Source organism: Callospermophilus lateralis, chromosome 5 (assembly GCF_048772815.1).
Source record: "Callospermophilus lateralis isolate mCalLat2 chromosome 5, mCalLat2.hap1, whole genome shotgun sequence".
In the NCBI taxonomy this organism is placed as follows: Eukaryota; Metazoa; Chordata; class Mammalia; order Rodentia; family Sciuridae; genus Callospermophilus; species Callospermophilus lateralis.
This window is the reverse complement of record NC_135309.1, coordinates 54,862,644-54,880,154: the sequence shown is the minus strand read 5'-3', so window position 1 is coordinate 54,880,154 and position 17,511 is coordinate 54,862,644.

Below are 17,511 nucleotides of genomic sequence, written 5' to 3'. Positions count from 1 at the left end.
AGGAAGACTAAATTCACCTAAAATCAAACAACAAAGGAAAAGTGGAAAATGATGCTTATCTCCATGTACTTATAATGAATTCTAGCAATTAGAGGCTAAGATGACTTTCCTCTAATAATAAAAGGAGTTAAAAAAATTGCACTTTTAATAGCCATAGGGAGACAATAATATGACAGGAAGAAATGAACACTAGAAAAAAATCAAGGATAGGATTTAAAAAATTGTGACATAAACAATTTAACTGAATAGCTTTTATGTTATGTATCACTATTTTATGAGTATTTGTATATTATAATTTGGTATTGGTGGTGGTGACAGCAGGAAGGGGAGCTGGAGAGGAGCCTGGAGTTGAATGCCAAGAGAGAACAGAGCAGCAGAAGAGGACACTATGGGGTGTCGACATTAGCCCTTAGTTTCCAGAAGAAAAATAACAGAAAAGGTGATCCAAGTGGAGAAAACAAAAGTTCCAAAGACAAATTTCGCTCCAAACATCTTCTCTTGAGAAGTTATGAGAATTTTCATTGCTGTTGTTTTATATCAATTTGACTTGCTTGAAAGAAGAGTAAATGAACAAGGAATGAGTAAGGCAATCCCATCAGGACCATGGTCATCCACATCAAACAAGGGGAGGCCCTTACACAAGCATGGTCTTTTTTAACCATTTGTGACCACCCACTCAAAGAGCTTCCCAAGAACTATGCATCAATCTATCCATCTACCATTCACCGGAAGAGAGAATGGAGTACTTCCTGTGAGTCTTAAAATACTATAACATTTTTTTTTTGGCAGAAGGAGGGATACCAGGGACTGAACTCAGGGGCCCTTGACCACTGAGCCAAATCCCCAACCCTATTTTGTATTTTATTTAGAGATAGGGTCTCACTGAGTTGCTTAGTGCTGCTTTTGCTAAGGATAGTTTTGAACTCACTAGCCTGCCTCCCAAGCTGCACTGCACCCAGCTAAAATACTATAACTTTATGAGTTCATTTTATATCTTCCAGTTTCAAAAAGAATTTAAGAGATCACAGATAAAATACAGCAATAAAACATCAAAGTAGGTATATAATATGTGAAGGAATTAGTAATAATGAAAAAAGACTAATAATTATATGGACCATATCTTAGAGCATACTATTCCATTTTAATTACACATATGGTTGCACATAAAATCAAGGCAATGAATTGGTGTAAGTTACTGATGAACAAGTGGTGTTATAAAGAATATTTAAACCATCCAAATGCATACAGATTTTTTTAGTATTAAAGTACACATTTAATTCTTAGCATTATTTATTGTACATGGTGCCTATCCAAAACAATATGGTATAGTTAATTATAACAAAACATTGGCAGGACATAAATTAGAGCAAAATAAATGAGAGTAAAACCAGAAAAGTATAGAGAAAAATCATTTAATACAAAATCTGTTCTCAAGTTCAACCATCTTTTGCAGGTATTAGCAAAACATATGTAGAAATAAAAAAGGGAAACAGGAGACCAAAGCAAAAGTTACAAATCCAAACAGCAGATGATCTGGATAAATGCACTGACTGTGCCACATAATATTGGTAGTCTGATCAGCTCTTTGAATTCATTTTGAGCTCCATTTTCCTCATTTGCAAAAAAGGGTTAAAAATAAACTTTCAGAAGGTGAATACAGAAATTACTTGAGATAGTTAAGAAAATTATTTGAAAAGAATAGCGACAGATTCTTGGTTCTAAGTAGTAAGGTCAACAAACTAATTGTTCTATAAACAAGAAATGCTATACTAAGTTTGACACACCATTAAGGACCTTGCAAGTGTGAAATCACAGGAAAGCAAAGTTTATAAATTATCATAAAATATTTTTCATTAGTGATATTGAAACTATGAGGAAAAGTCATTATACATTAAGTTGACAAGTCTTCTTTCTCTTCAATGAAAATGGTGACAAAAAAAGGTAAGCAATGCAAACAGGGAACTTTTCAAAAACCAAATGCAATTTCTGACAAATATTCCCTCTTGCAGATTTTTTTTTAAATCAATATCATCACCAAGAGCAGATTTAGTTACTACAACAAGGTTAGGATTAGGTCTATCAAAGACACAAAATGCTGGTGAGGAAGTGGAGAAACGAGAAGTCTTACACAATGTTGATGAGAATGCAAATTAGTATAGCTAATATGTAAAACAGTATGGAGGTTCCTCAAAAAACTGCAAGCAGGACTATCATATGATTCAGTAATTTTTGCAGGATCAGTGTATGGAAGAGAGAACTGCACATCCATATTTATTGCAGAACTATTCACAATGGCTAATATATGGAGTCAACCAACATGCCCATCTACAGATGAATGAATAAAGAAATGGTAAAATACAAACACAATGAAATATTATTCAGTCTTGTCATTTGTGGCAACATGGCTGGAAATAGAAGTTATTATGTGAAATAAGCCAAGTACAAAAAGACAAATGCTGCCCGTCCTTACTCCTATGTGAAAAGCTAAAATTGTTGATCTCATATTAGTATACTAGTAATAATGAGATAGTAATCCTGTTGACATTTTTAATTTCAAGAGAATCTCATTAGGGTCCAGTTTTTGACTTAATAAAATACAAAAGACTTCTGGGTTTAACAGCTGGGATGTGATGGGATGTTTTCCAAATACAGCATCTGTCTTCCTCCTACGGATATCCCTGTGTTCTCTACTACAGTCAAAGACATCTCTACCCTCTGCTACTCAAAGTCATCTGACCCTGTGAAGTCTCTGTGTTACGATTTTATAATGCTCCCATCATCTCTTCTTCTTTCTCTTCTGTATTGTTGAATTTGTTTCTTCCTTTACATAAACTTTATCAAACTCTTAAAATTTTGGACTTCATTATGGATTGTAAGGATTATAATGGCCTAACTGGTTTTTCTGTCTCCAGGACTAGTAACTCAAAAGAAATCAAAGAACTTCTGATAGACACTCAAAATTTTTCATTATTGGCATTTTTTTCTCTAATGTAATAAATTTCAATGAGTCTTGAACTCTATCCATTAATAGTTTTATACTGAATTTCTTGATTACCTTTTGCTATTCTTCTATCTCAAAATCTTTTTGCTTTTAATTTTTTTTTTGTTTTCATAATGCCTTCCATGAACTGGCCACCAACGCTTCTCACTCCCTCTCCCTTCAATCAAAATTTACCCATATTTTAACTCTTGGTTTATATATACCAATATGAATGAAGGAGTTATTTGAGAAATGGTTCATTATAAATATGAAGCAGGAAAAGCATGAACCCTGCAATTAATTTCCTATGTTAGAAAGGGAAGGGCTAATGGGGTCCAAAATGGGGTCTAAAAAGTATTAAAATTTGGCTTAAAGTGGCTTTAATTAAAAAAAAACCTGAGTGTCAAAAGTAATAATAATACCACAAAATCAACCATGACAACATAAAACTGGCTGTTCAAACCAGGACCCATATAAGAGTGAGATAAGACATTAACACTAAATACAATGGGACAAATGATGAACAACAGGACAGTCAGGGAATTTGGTCAATACCAGCTGTCTCCAAGTGCTCTTTATTTTCTCTTAAACCTATTCTTATGGCTTCACCCCAAATTATTACTCCAGGTCCCATTTTTTTTTAAGTGAACAGACATCTCTACATTGCTAGCTCTAAGGAACAAGTTCTGTTACTACATTTACAATTGCTACATTTCTCTCACTTGAAACACAGCATCTGACTGTTTCCCTTCCTGGTGTATCATTGGCTTCTCACAAGTTAATTTCTTCTTTCTCCTTGATCTACTTTCTTTATTTGACTTTCAGATACCATATACTCTGGCACACAAAGTAGAACTAAACATTTCTTGAGCTGAAACAAGGTACTTTGGTCAGGAGGATGGCTTTGAGATGATGAAAAGTATGTGAACTTTTTAAGCAAAGTACAAGATCAAATAATATAAGGTTAAACTTGTGTTTTCTGAACCCTACACTACAGACTAAAACAATAAGAACTATCTCAGTTTCTGGTCTAAAGTCACAATTACAATCTGGAGAATGAGGATGGATTGTCTGATACAATATATCTCCAACAGAACTCTGTTCTGAATCTCTGTGTCATTGAATAGTTTTGTAATAACTTTTCATAATGGCATTGAGAACAGTGGACTTTTAATGTTTCATTTAGGCTACTGCTGTTTAAATGTAATAACAGACCACAGAAATTAACACTCTTAAAAAATTTATTCAGAAAGTGTTATGCTAGGAACATGGAAGTTACATATTTTGCTTAATCACCATAGCAAATAAATCAAACAGGGATTTCCATCTTTAAAAAGAAGAAACAGACTCAAAGGCAGTGTCAGTACAACTTGTTGAAAACTTCAGAAAATATGACATAAGTCACTTTATTATTCTTTGCTTTTGTAATGATACACTTCTACATTTTCAAAGTCATCAACACAGAGCTGACTGTTACTTCAATACAACTGATATTTGAAATTCAAAATCTTAAACCTCAAATGAAAACCCAAAGTCTCAAGAATTCTAATTAGATGGAGAATAAGAAAAAGAAACTAAAAAGTTCACTAACAACATAGAATGAGATTTATCTGTATTTTGATTAAATGGTACTTTCCTATAAACCTTTTAATATCTACTTATAAATGTGCACATCAATATTTGAAACATGATATTGAGAGCTTTCTCAGTGCGTAACACATCGTTGCAGAAAACCAAAATAAAGTCGAGTGTAACTCCTGAAACAACATGCAAATAGTTGACATAGTGATATAAAGGAAAATATGTAAGTAATAGACTTAAAAGCTAATTACCAAAGTACTATCTACCTATGAACAAACAGGGTAATTTCTGTTCAGTGCACTAATTTCTCTTTAATTCGCAATGGTGGGAATGATTAAGGATGTACAGTTTACTAAGTGAGCTTTCTTAAATTGCACAGAATCCCCATCCATTATGATATATGCTCCTAAGCATGACTCCTCACACATGTATTCCCCATAGTTCAAGAGAATTGCTCTTTAGAGATTGCTAAAAACTAGGTAATGACTCAATATGGTTTTTGCAAGAGTATGTATGAGATGGTGGTAAATACTATCTTGTTCCCAGATAAAACTACAGAAACTTAAAAACAATAATCTACAAAGTATGTGTAAAGGATATAATGCTGACTGTAGTACATCAACAGAAATGAGGATGAGATACAGTTGGTCAGGATGCCAGGAGTCACTGATGAAAAAGCTGTTACTGCTCATGAAGAACTAGACCCAGTCTGGCAAATAAAATGAAGCTAATTTATGTTTTTACCTGAGAGTGATATAATGAAATAAAGTAAGTTTCCTACTAGGAAATTTTATTGGTGTCAGGTTTGTCCTGGCAGTCAGAAAAAGAATTACTAAATGTCTACAAATAGAATTGTCTCACTTTACTTCCAAGTTGAATTTCATGTCAAAAGTTAAATCTTTATATTCTAAAAACTAAAGCATTTTTCTACAATTTATTTTTCTGAATTTATAAAATGAATTAATATTTTGATAGGAGAAAGCTGAAGAAATAATCATATAGTTTATTTGCCCAAAGATATGTATTTATTAAAAATAACTTTTAATTAAGCATAAACATAACAAATAATTTAGTCAAATCAAGCTCTAAAACCTTCCTTTTACTATATAGTCTTTCATAGTAGAAATACCTTTTAAAAAATAGGGCAAAATAGTTTTCTAATCCAAATGATTAAACATAATCATATTTTAAAAGCCAAATTAAAACATCTAAACTTTTCATGGCACATAAAATTACTCATTCCTATAGAGGTAGTCAGAGAATGAGATCCAGCCCTTATATCAGCCTAAAGACTCAACATGGAACACCTGTGCATTCTAAGGAATAGTTTAAAACTCACAGATTTTTTTTCTTCATCCTGGAGCTTACCTTCTAAGAAAATGGCTGGCATTGGGGTGAACAGTTTGTTGTTTTCAAAGTGGAATCCAGACATTAGTTTTAAAAGGGCATAATTTTGTGGCAAAATTAGAGAATAAATAAAATACTTGAAACCACTTTATTTTTATGCATCTATTTAGGATAATATATTAAGAATAAAAATAATTAATGGTGGTGAGAGGTACATATGTATTATTTGTTGTTATGTATTATATCAAATGAAAGATGGTAAAATTACAGCTTGATATGAACATACTGTATTAGTCATTTTGCCCCTAAGATGTTTTACCTATAAAGTTGCAAATCAAGTTTCCTCACCCAATCTCAGAGTTAAATAAAAAACAAACAAACAAAATCCCCAGGAAACAAGTTAGTAAATAATTTAAACATAAGCCCATAGCACACTTTCCTCTCCTCAGAGAGTCACCCAGAAAATTCATCAAGAGACTATATAGTGAAATGACATTAGGTCACTGAGGTAATCTTTCCCTATAACTTTGAAATCATGGCAAGGAGGTACTAAAAAGAATATAAATTTGTATTAAAATAAAGTGGTCTATAAGTGAAAGAACTCAAGTCTATTTGTCATAAAAAGTTCTAATTTATTCAAAATATTTCTTCAGATCTTTAAGTTTCCAGAAACCTTTATCAAGGGCATTTATGATTAATTGAATCTACAGCCATTTCATAATTATATTCCTGTATATTAATAGTTAAAGGAACCTATATCAATTAGCACCTTGTTACTTTCAAGATTTTAAAAATGTACTGCCAAATTTGTCAAGGAATTGCCTTTTTGTAAAATATAATTAGTGCTACTAATTCTTGGTTCCAAAGTGAATGGATTATTTTCGTATTTAACTTTCAGATATTATTTGTAAGTGTTAAATGCACATACAAAAATCTTTGTTAATCATGTACACTACGAAGGCCTTACTATCCTAAATATGTCAAATTATAAATGAATCTTGGCAATGAAGATACATCGTTTTTCACTTTTGAATTAATAGTAATCCTTAAAAATACAAGGCAAAAGCACATCAATATATGTATAATACCCAATTGTTCTTGATAAAATTGTGTACTTAATACTTAAAGTAAGGGAGGTTGAGTTAGTAGAACTTTGAGAATATGGATTTAGAATTAAATAGATAAGGATGTAATCCTGTATATAATTTGACAGTAAAAAGAAATCTTCAACACAATAAATTTCTTTTTATTAACACAGTAGATCTTAAATTAAAATGTACTGAATCTGAGTATATAATGTAGAATTTATAACAGATGTTCTTGAAATTTCTTCTTGTTTTCATTTATACTTTTTATTTGTATTTTGCCATGCTCTAATAGTGTACTTCAGGCAAAGCAATGAACTTTTAAATATCCAGTTTCTGCATCAATAAAATGGGAAGAGGAATCCAGAAGAACTACCATGAAAATTAAGAGTTAATATATGCAGGCTCTATCAAAGAGTCTGGCACAGAGAAGAGGCTCAATAATAACTAAAATTATCATGTTATTTATGACTGATGTTTTAGGTATGAGATTGGGCCTCCTAGTATAATAAATAATATGGAAATCTGGGATGTGTAGTCTGTTTCATAAAATAGTATCCTTGCTATCAAATTGGCATTCAATTGAAGAATATCAAGGAAATTATATCAACTACATCAATCAGGAACATTAATATATGTAGTTAAACTGTCACCTTTTCCATGGAAGTCTTCCTTGATTACCAGTAAAAACAATGTCTTCCTCATTTAAAAATTTCAAAGCACCTATAATAACTTATCTTGACTTAAAACTGTCTAAATAAGTTACCTTCTATGATACTGAGAGCTTTTGCAGAGTAGGAACAATCAATTAGATGACATACAGCTATCCAAAAAGAAAGGTGTAATAAATGGCTGCTTGATGTGTGTAAAATATAAAGACAATGAGGTGAATCTATAGGCCATGGCTTCCTCTAGTTGTCTTGCTTCCAATCTTTACTACTCTTACAAATCCTCCACTCTGTTTTCAGATTTACCTTTCAAGAAAATGTCTGATTACTTAAAATTCTTGGTATTCCACATTTTCTAAAAGGCTTTTAAAATGTCTTCTCATCTACCATTTTGGCCATCACTTCAACCTCATCTGCACTCCATATGCTGGCTATGCCACTAATTCACTGAAGAAATATGTACTCATTGCTGGCTTTAGGTTACAAACAGTGCATTAAGCATGAGACAGAACCATAATACCTTATTCTGAAAGAAAAGAAGATATGCTTAAGAGAATTAAATTTAAGTGTACTACATATAATAGAAATGCAGAGTACTGAGTGTTCCACGCAAATCATGCCATGTATTTATAGATCTGTATGCTTTATTTTATGATGTGTTCTACTTAACTAAAATCCCCATTCCTAAGCAGTTTATATTTATTTCTTACATTCTAACTCAGTGTCCCCCCTCCCCGTGAAGCCTTCCCAAATCATGTAAGAAATCAAATTAAATCAACTGATCTCTTCTCTAGATTTCTACATAGTATATACCATAGAAAGGCTCATGCTTATTTCCAGAACAACAACAGTATATGCTTTGACAGAAGAAGAGAAATCTATTCATTATCACAATAGGCTGTAAATTAAAATGTACCAAAGTTGAGTACATAATATAGAATTAAAAACAGATGCTCTGAAAACTACTTATCTCTTTCATTTGTACTTTCCATTTTTCTTTTTGTAAATTTGATGACTAAAAAGAAGATATATGATCATTAATCAACTGTGAGACAATCTTACATTGTGATGAGCAGAACAACTGTTATCAAACATAACACAAACCTCCAAATTAGATTTTAGTATAGTGAGGTCCATCAGAAATCAGATAGCATCCACTATGTATTATGGGAGGCCAACCTTACTGAGTTACGCTCCCCAGCTGGGTGCTGAAGCTCTCAGTCACAGAAATGTGGCACCCTTCTTGGATGCAAGGGTCGGTGTCTCATGCATGGGTGTGTCTTGCTACAGCCCCATGAGTGAAGCTATGCTCACCTGTTCCTTTGTAATATAACCCCTTGTCCTGTTTAGGATAGAATCTTCCATGGAAGTGTCTTGTGTGTGTCCCCTTCTCTTACTGTGTGTGTCCCCTTCTCTTCCACACCTTGGGTGTGGCCTACCCAGGTGTCAGTTAGCCTGCTGACAGTGGACATCATGAAGATAGACTCAGCCCCCTAAAACTTGACCCCTTGCCTCATTTAAATAGCTTCTCCAATAAAAGGGGTCAGCATGTGCTCTCGCTCTCTCTCTCTGCGGACCCTTAAGGTCAGAGGAGCCGTCACAGTGACCCCAAAGAAAAAGGTATTTGTGTCTCTTGTGTGGTTATTTCGTGCAGCCCAGTTAGCTCAGTTTAACTGGAGTGACCCCTGAGCCTTTTAGTCGCGAGAACAGAAACCTGGCAATGTATCAGACATATACCAGGTACTGGGAAAATGAATTGAGTAAAATAGTCTGTTATCTTAAAAAGTTTTAAGTTGCAGGAATAGCATGAAAATAGACTTATAAAATCTGATAGCAGAACTATAATGGTCTATATAGAGTGTATGGCACATAGTTTTTTTGGGGTCAGAGTGGTAATTCTAGGGAAAGTTTCCTAAAACTAGTGATGTTAAGAACTAAGTCTAATGCCTAGGTCCTTTATCCACTTTGAGTTTTGTGCAGGGTGATAGATAAGCATTCAATTTCATTCTACTACATATGAATTTCCAGTTTTTCCAGCACCATTCATTGTAGAGGCTATATTTTCTCCAATGTATGTTTGTGGTGCATTTGTCTATTATATAACTATATTTATGTGGGTTTGTCTCTGTGTCTTCTGCTCCATTGCTCTTAATGTATGTTTTTGTGCCAATACCATGCTGTTTTTGTTACTATAGGTCTGTAGTATAATTTAAGGCCTGGTATTTTGATGCTTCCTGAATCGCTTTTCTTGCTGAGGATTCTTTGGATATCTGGGCCTCTTATTTTTCCAAATAAATTTCATGACTGCTTTTTCTTTTTTTCTAGGAAAAACAAAATCAGAACCTTAATAGGAATTGCATTAAATCTGTATAGTGCTTTTGATAGTTCAGCCATTTTGATGATATTAATTCTGTGTACCCAAGGACATGGGGGATCTTTCCATTTCCTGAGGTCTTCTTCACTTTCTTTGTTTATAATGTTCTGTAGTTTTCACTGGAGAGGTCTTTAATCTCTTTTGTTAGGTTGATTCCCAAGTACTTTATTATTTTTGAGGCTATTGTGAATGGGATAGTTTTTCTGATTTCTCTTTCAGCTGTTTGGTGAATAGGGATATAATTGGTTTGTGGGTGTTAATTTTATACCCTGCTACTTTGCTGAATTAAGGAGGCCCAACTCTCCATCACATCAGCTTATAAACCAATTTCCTCAATAAGACTCCTAGAGAGCAAGAAGTAAAATTAAGAATCAAGACATGGATGGTATCAAACTAAAAAAAATTCTTTATTGCAAAGGAATAAGACTATAAAAATCTTTGGTAGATAGACCAAGGGAAAACTTCCTTTGGAAAAACAAGTAGAGGTTTTTCCTAGAAATTTAAGTGAGAGTGTAAATTTACTGTTTTGTTCCTATATCTTTGATATCATATGTTGAAAAACATTTCTTCAGAAAATTATGAACTGCCTTTTGATTAATAAAAATGTTAAATGCATTCTTTTATAAGAGACTAATTTTGTTAATGTACTATAAGAATAAAAATTGACAATTAAGGTAAAGCAAACTTATAGTCTTTCCAATGCTCTTTTAGTTTTATATTTAAATTTAATTCAACCCAAATCACTCTAACCCTTGCCACAAATTCAAAGGATATGCAGACTATATATTATTATGCATTCAAGGAATATAGAGGCTATGAATTTTGGCTTTCCACAAGGCAAACAATTCCACAGTGGTCTTTCATAATAACAGGGAAAAACAGATAAACAATGATAGTTACATAGCAACCTTGTAAATATAAGAATTTTATCACTGGGTCTCATTTCCCTCTGCTGATGAGATTTAAGAATAACACAAAACAAGCTTTACATAAAGATCAAATAGGAAAATGTTCCTTTCTAATTAACTAAATCAAATTAAGAACTCAGAGTTATAAAAGGGAAGTATTCTAATGATTAGTGAATATCTTTTGTTATTAAGCTCTTCATACCCTGAAAATAAACTGATTACATGTAATGTATTCTTTTTATATATATTTTTTTACCCAAATGGAGCACAGCTTTTCATTTCTCTGGTTGTACATGATGCAGAGTCTCATCATCTTGCAATCATACATGTACATAGGGTAACATTCCACCATCTTTCCCAGTTTCACTTTCCTCTCTCCAGTCCAAAGTTCCTCTATTCTTCCCTTGCCCCCCATCCCCATTATGGGTCAACATCCACTTAACAGAGAAAATATTTGGCCTTTGGTTTTTTAGGATTGGCTTACTTTAGTTAGCATGATATTCTTCAACTCCATCCATTTACCTGCAAATGCCCTAATTTCATTCTTCTTTAAGGCTGAGAATATTCTATTTTGAATATATACCACAGTTTCTTTATCCATTTATCTATTGAAGGGCAACAAGTTTGGTTCCACAGTTTAGCTATTTTGAATTAAGCTGCTATAAACATTGCTGTTGCTGTGTCACTGTAGTATTTTGATTTTAAGTCTTTGGGGTATAGACTGAGGAATGGGATAGCTGGGTCAAATGGTGGTTCCATTCCAAGTTTTCTGAGGTATCTCTATACTGCTTTCCATAGTGGTTGCACCAATTTGCAGTCCCACCAGCAATGAATGAATGTAACTTTTCCCCCACATATTCACCAACACTCACTGTTGCTTGAATTCTTAAGGTCTCCATACCCTGCACATAAACTGATTCAATGGCAAAATATATATGAAAAAATATATATTAGCTCACAACTTGTGAATAATTTGAGACTATTAAAATGACTATTCAGAAAATATCAGCAAAAAAAATTAGGTAGGGAATGTTAATTTAGTAGAACTTTGGTTAAGAAAAAATGAAGAAGAGATAATTCATCACTTCCTATCTTAACAGTATTCTCAAAATAAAAATCTCTATTTTTTTCAATAGAAATATCATAAAAACAAAAAGTAGGCAAAGCATAAGGACACAAATTATAATCGTGAGTCAAATACACATTTTCTTTACTTATTTATTTTTCCCGAATGACTGAACAAAAATGTGATTATTAGCCCAGTGCAGTGGCACATGCCTATAATCCCAGGCTGACCCAGAAGAATACCAAGTTCAAAGCCAGCCTCAGCAACTTAGTGAGGCTGTAAGTAACTTGGTGAGAACTTGTTTTAAAATAAAAAATAAAATAAAAAGTGTTGGGGATGTGGCTCAGTGATGAAGCACCCTGGGTTCAATCCCCAGTACATTTTTAAAAAAGGATTATATATCTTGAGAAAGAAAAGATATATCAAATGGATTCTATAAACTTTCCATGGGGGAGGAAAGGCCAAATAAAAGAAATAAGTGTAACTCATACTGAAGAATCCTTTCCTATACCAATATTCACTCAAATTAACTGAAATAACATTATCCTATTCAATTCTTTATAAACTTTTCTAAAGGAAGAAGAAAGGCTTTGATAACTATTTTAATTAAAATAATGTTATGGAATTTTCTTGCTTTTATCTAACTCAAATTTAACAGTGAAACACACATGCAAAATTACCCTGCAATTAAGATAATTATTGGTACCAAATGTTTTAAGTTCAATAATATAACAGTCTCTCAGACATTTAGTGGTATGTCCTTTGGTAAATGGAAGTTTCTATAAGAGCAGTGAGAAGATCCTAAAATTTTGCCAGTGAAAAGTTAGGCTTAAAAAAAATCAAAATATGAATCATGTTATACAAATTTTATTTTAAGATACTAATTTTATGTTACTATAAAACTGAATAAAATATTGACACCATCACATTAAAATGTATTGTGTTGGCAGTAGGCAAAGGATGATGTCAACCATGAATATCATCATCCACATTCCCAAATAACATGAACATTTTAATTCTAGAATTTAATTTAGACTATATGCCTAAAGTTATAGTAAAAATAAAGAACATGCTCAAAAGGAATTATTAAACACATATGAGTTATTTTGGTAATTTTGACTCAAATTAGTCTAGCACTTTTAACAAATTCATTAAAAAACATGAGAAATGCAAGCTTAGACATATTACAATTTATTAATGTGCTATGTTCTTCACAAACAAACCCTAAAAATTAGCCTTGAGCAACTCTCAGGAATATTCAAATAAGTAATACCACTCATGCACAAAATGTGGGCTGAGAGGAGACATAACAACATACCCACATAAGTCCTGACCTTCACAACATGAATTTTTCAAGCAACTATTGTGTGCCCATGTTTGGTATTTTTAACAGCATATCTTCAGTAACCCTGAAAAATATAGCATATAATGAGGGAAACAATTAATTTTAGAGTTGTGGCATAATGAAAAGTATTTTCATTTTTTTAAACACAGTAAGTTTTTAATTGACAAATATTTCATCTTCTACTGTCCCTTTTCCCAAACCTCAATATACACCCCAATTTTATTATCAAATCCAAGTTTTGAAACTTAAAATAATTATTGTCCTGTTGTTATTTTAATGATTGATAACTTGTTTCCCTACTCCTTTAATGGTTAAGATCATTAATACTTGTTAATTAATAAATAGCATGTTTTATTTCCTGTAATATAAGCTTCATAAGCTACAATTAAAGACTAGGTATAGTTTTGTTAAATGAAGATTTGTTCTTTATAATTAAAGAACAACAAACATGTCAAATATCTGATTATATCAGCAAGCAGGGCTATCTTCTGGAACATTTATGAAAGAACAGAAAACTAATCAGAAACAAAACAGATTTGAGCTTTCTAAATATATATCCTTAAACCATGAGAACCATAAAATACTATTCCACCAACCCCATTGATACTGAAAATAAAAATATTCTCTTCTTTCAAAAAATTATATGGTACACAAAAAACTGATAAACAGATCCACAAGGGATAAAGATTTCAAATTACTTAACAATATTCCAGAAAAAAGTGATAAAGTTATTACTAGATCTTAAAATTGTTTTCAACATCTAAAAATAACTTCTAATAACACATAAAATACATAAAAGTCCCTAAGATAATTTTATTCTGAAAAGACAAAAAGGAGAGTTTTAAAAAAAAGAAAATTCAGAGGAATTAATCTAGTATTTTAAGCAAATATGGTCGAAACTATAAATGGACATGCTGACACAGCACATTTTTTTCAGATCATCTCTAAGTATAAAACAATGATTGATAAGATTTTTAAGTATTTCTCTAGATCCTACTATCAAATTTTATAAATATTAAATAAAAACAATTTTTGACATTTTATTACGCGTAGGATCACCACTTCAAATAACAAACCTTTTGACTTCAGTCAACCAACACGCCTTACAAATTTTCATATAATCAAAACTCAGATTTTCTTCTCCTTTTCTCATTTTTACAACCTATGAGGAATAAAGCAAAATTTAAAAAGATGCTTAACTCCAGAACAAATATACTTCATTTTGAGTTTAATATTAATCAACTAAGTTAACTACTTTGAATAAAATTTTGCTTGATATTCATAATCTGATTAAATCATATTTCTTCCATAACCATGAAGGAATAAATCAATAGTCTCCAAATGAGTCTGAGGGCTTAAGGGAAACAAGTTATGATTTTTTTAAACTCACAGCATTCCCAGAAGGTGCTATTTTAGTATTACACTTATATATTCTTGGGTTTAGAAGATAATAAAATAAAACTTGGGTTCTCTGAAATCAGAGAATCAAAATGATCTCTGAGATCAGAGAAATCTTATCAAATCATATTCATCACCTTTGCATTCTTGTGTTTAAAACAAAACTGGAGATTATTATGCTAAGTCAGACTCAGAAAGTCAAGAGTTGAATGTTTTCTCTCATATGTGGAAGCTGGTGTGGGGGGGGAATTACATGAAAAAGGGGGATCTTAGGAAAATAGAAGGGAGCCTAATAGAGTAGAGAAAGGAATCAAGAGGGAGGGAAGAGAGGAGAGCTTGAGGAAGTACTATGGAACAAAATCTACTAAATTATGCTTTGTACAAGTATGAATGCACCACAATGAACTGTGCTTAAATATAACATTGTAACACACCAATCATCATCATCATCATCATCATCATCATCATCATCATCGAAGGGAGATCAGCAGAGTAGAATGAATGTATCAAATTTATATATATATATATATATATATATATATATATATATATATATATTTGGGGGGTTGCTGAGGATTGAACCCATGGATACATAATCACTAAACTCCATCCTCAGCCCTGCACCCCCTTTTTAAATTTTGAGAGAGTCTCACTAAGTTGTGGAGGCTAACTTTGAACTTGTGATCTTCCTGCATCAGTCTTATGAATCCTTGAAATTAAAGGCATATGCCACCATGTCTGGCCTATCATGTATAATTCTAATGCACCAATAAAAATAAATTTTAAAAAGCAACACATACAAAAGAAAGCATTATAGGAATTTATTTGATAACTGAATTAACAAAAGCAAATGTTTGTAAGTGATTTTATTTGACTTATTTATAAAGCACCCCTTGCTTTTATTTTTACAAGCATAATTTGAAAAGAAACTCCATGAACAGAAAGGCAAAATTTGTTAGCACATTCATGCACACACAGATACATACTTTAGATCATCCCATTAAAGCACAATGCTGAACTGTTAAGAACAAAATATAAAAATGACAATTCAAGACATGGAAATATTCTAGTCATAAGAATCGCATTTTATAATAGCAATACAATGGCATGTTATTATTGTGTTTAAGAATGATACTCTTATATAAGTTGTCTTGGAATTGCCTCCATCTTTTCCATTTTAGAACTATGTAAAATTCAGTCCCAGTAGAGTCTTTCCTATGAAACCTTCAATGACTTCTTCAGTGAGAGATAACCACAAGTTGTCACTTAGATCACCAATGACTTCCAAAAGTTCTAAAATCTAATGGAAATTCTTTAGAGTTCAATTCATTTGAAATCTCAGCAGTATTTGATATTGTTGACTACTTTCTACTTCTTTGAACATTCTCCTCCTTTTGGTTTTTGTGAGAAAAATTGCTTCTGGTTTTCTCTCTAGCCCTGTCTCTAGCTCTCTACCCAGCTATGAAATGTTACTATGAAATGTTAATGAGTTCAAGGGGCAGTCTTAGTCCAATTTTTACTGTACTTCGTAGTTTCTGTTACTAAAGCATCTGTCTCACTGTACTTTCAATAATTGCTCAGATGGATATCTTTTTCTCTCTATTTTTTTTTTTTTTTGGTGTGGAGGAGATTTTTAGTAGTCATTTAAACTTTTTAATAGTTTAAAAATATACAGAATACTAGTAATAAAAAAGGTGCACTGAACCCATATGTACCCATTAGCAACTTTACCAATGATCAATATTAGGCTTTTTTTATTTCACCTAATCCTCACTCCTTCAACTTTTTTGTAATAATGTAAAGTAAGCCCTAGATATCACTTTATTTCACCCATAAACATGATTTCTTAACAAGCAGGGTACATTTAAATAAATATTACCACAAACACATTAACTCACCAAAAAAAATGAAAGTCATTTTTTATATCATGCAATAACCAGGATAGAAATCCCCTACACATACAAGAGGTTAATCTTTTGACAGTGCTTTTGGAGCCCATCCTCTTCTTCCTTCCAGGAACCTTTACTGGAGAATACTCTGGGCTCTGTCAATGCCATTCTCCTTCTCTTCAGTGTATTTGTTTTGTACTGATTTTTTAACAAGCCTGCAACATTTTCATTATAGGTGAATTAATGTAGGACTGCCCCCTGGATAAACAAAACATCCTCCGTGCCTAGTTCACTAGGAGCACCTCTCTTCAACCACCTCTACAGAACATATTTGAAGACATATCCAAACTCACCATCTCCATTTCTGCATACCACACAATTTGTTTATTCTCTTCAGTGCACTACAAGTTGTCACTTAGGTCACCAATGACTTCCAAAAGTTCTAAAATCTAATGGAAATTCTTTAGAGTTCAATTCATTTGAAATCTCACCAGTATGTGACAATATTGACCACTTTCTACTTCTTTGAACATTCTCCTTTTGGTTTTTGTGAGAAAAAATGTTTCTGGTTTTCTCTCTAGCCCTGCCTCTAGCCCTCACTAGCCCTCTACCCAGCTATGAAATGTTAATGAGTTCAAGGGGCAGTCTTAGTCCAATTCTTTTTTTCATGCTATATCTTTTACTCTGAAATGATTTTATATGTGGATATCAGTTTAATCTGCCACATAATGATGACTTCAAAATTTTTGTTTTCTACTGAAAGCCTCCTTTTAGCTCAACCCTAACTGTACAAGTAACCTGCTTCAAATTTCTTTCTGAGTGTCCTCAAAATCACCTCAAATTTATAATGGAACCCATGTTCTTTACCCA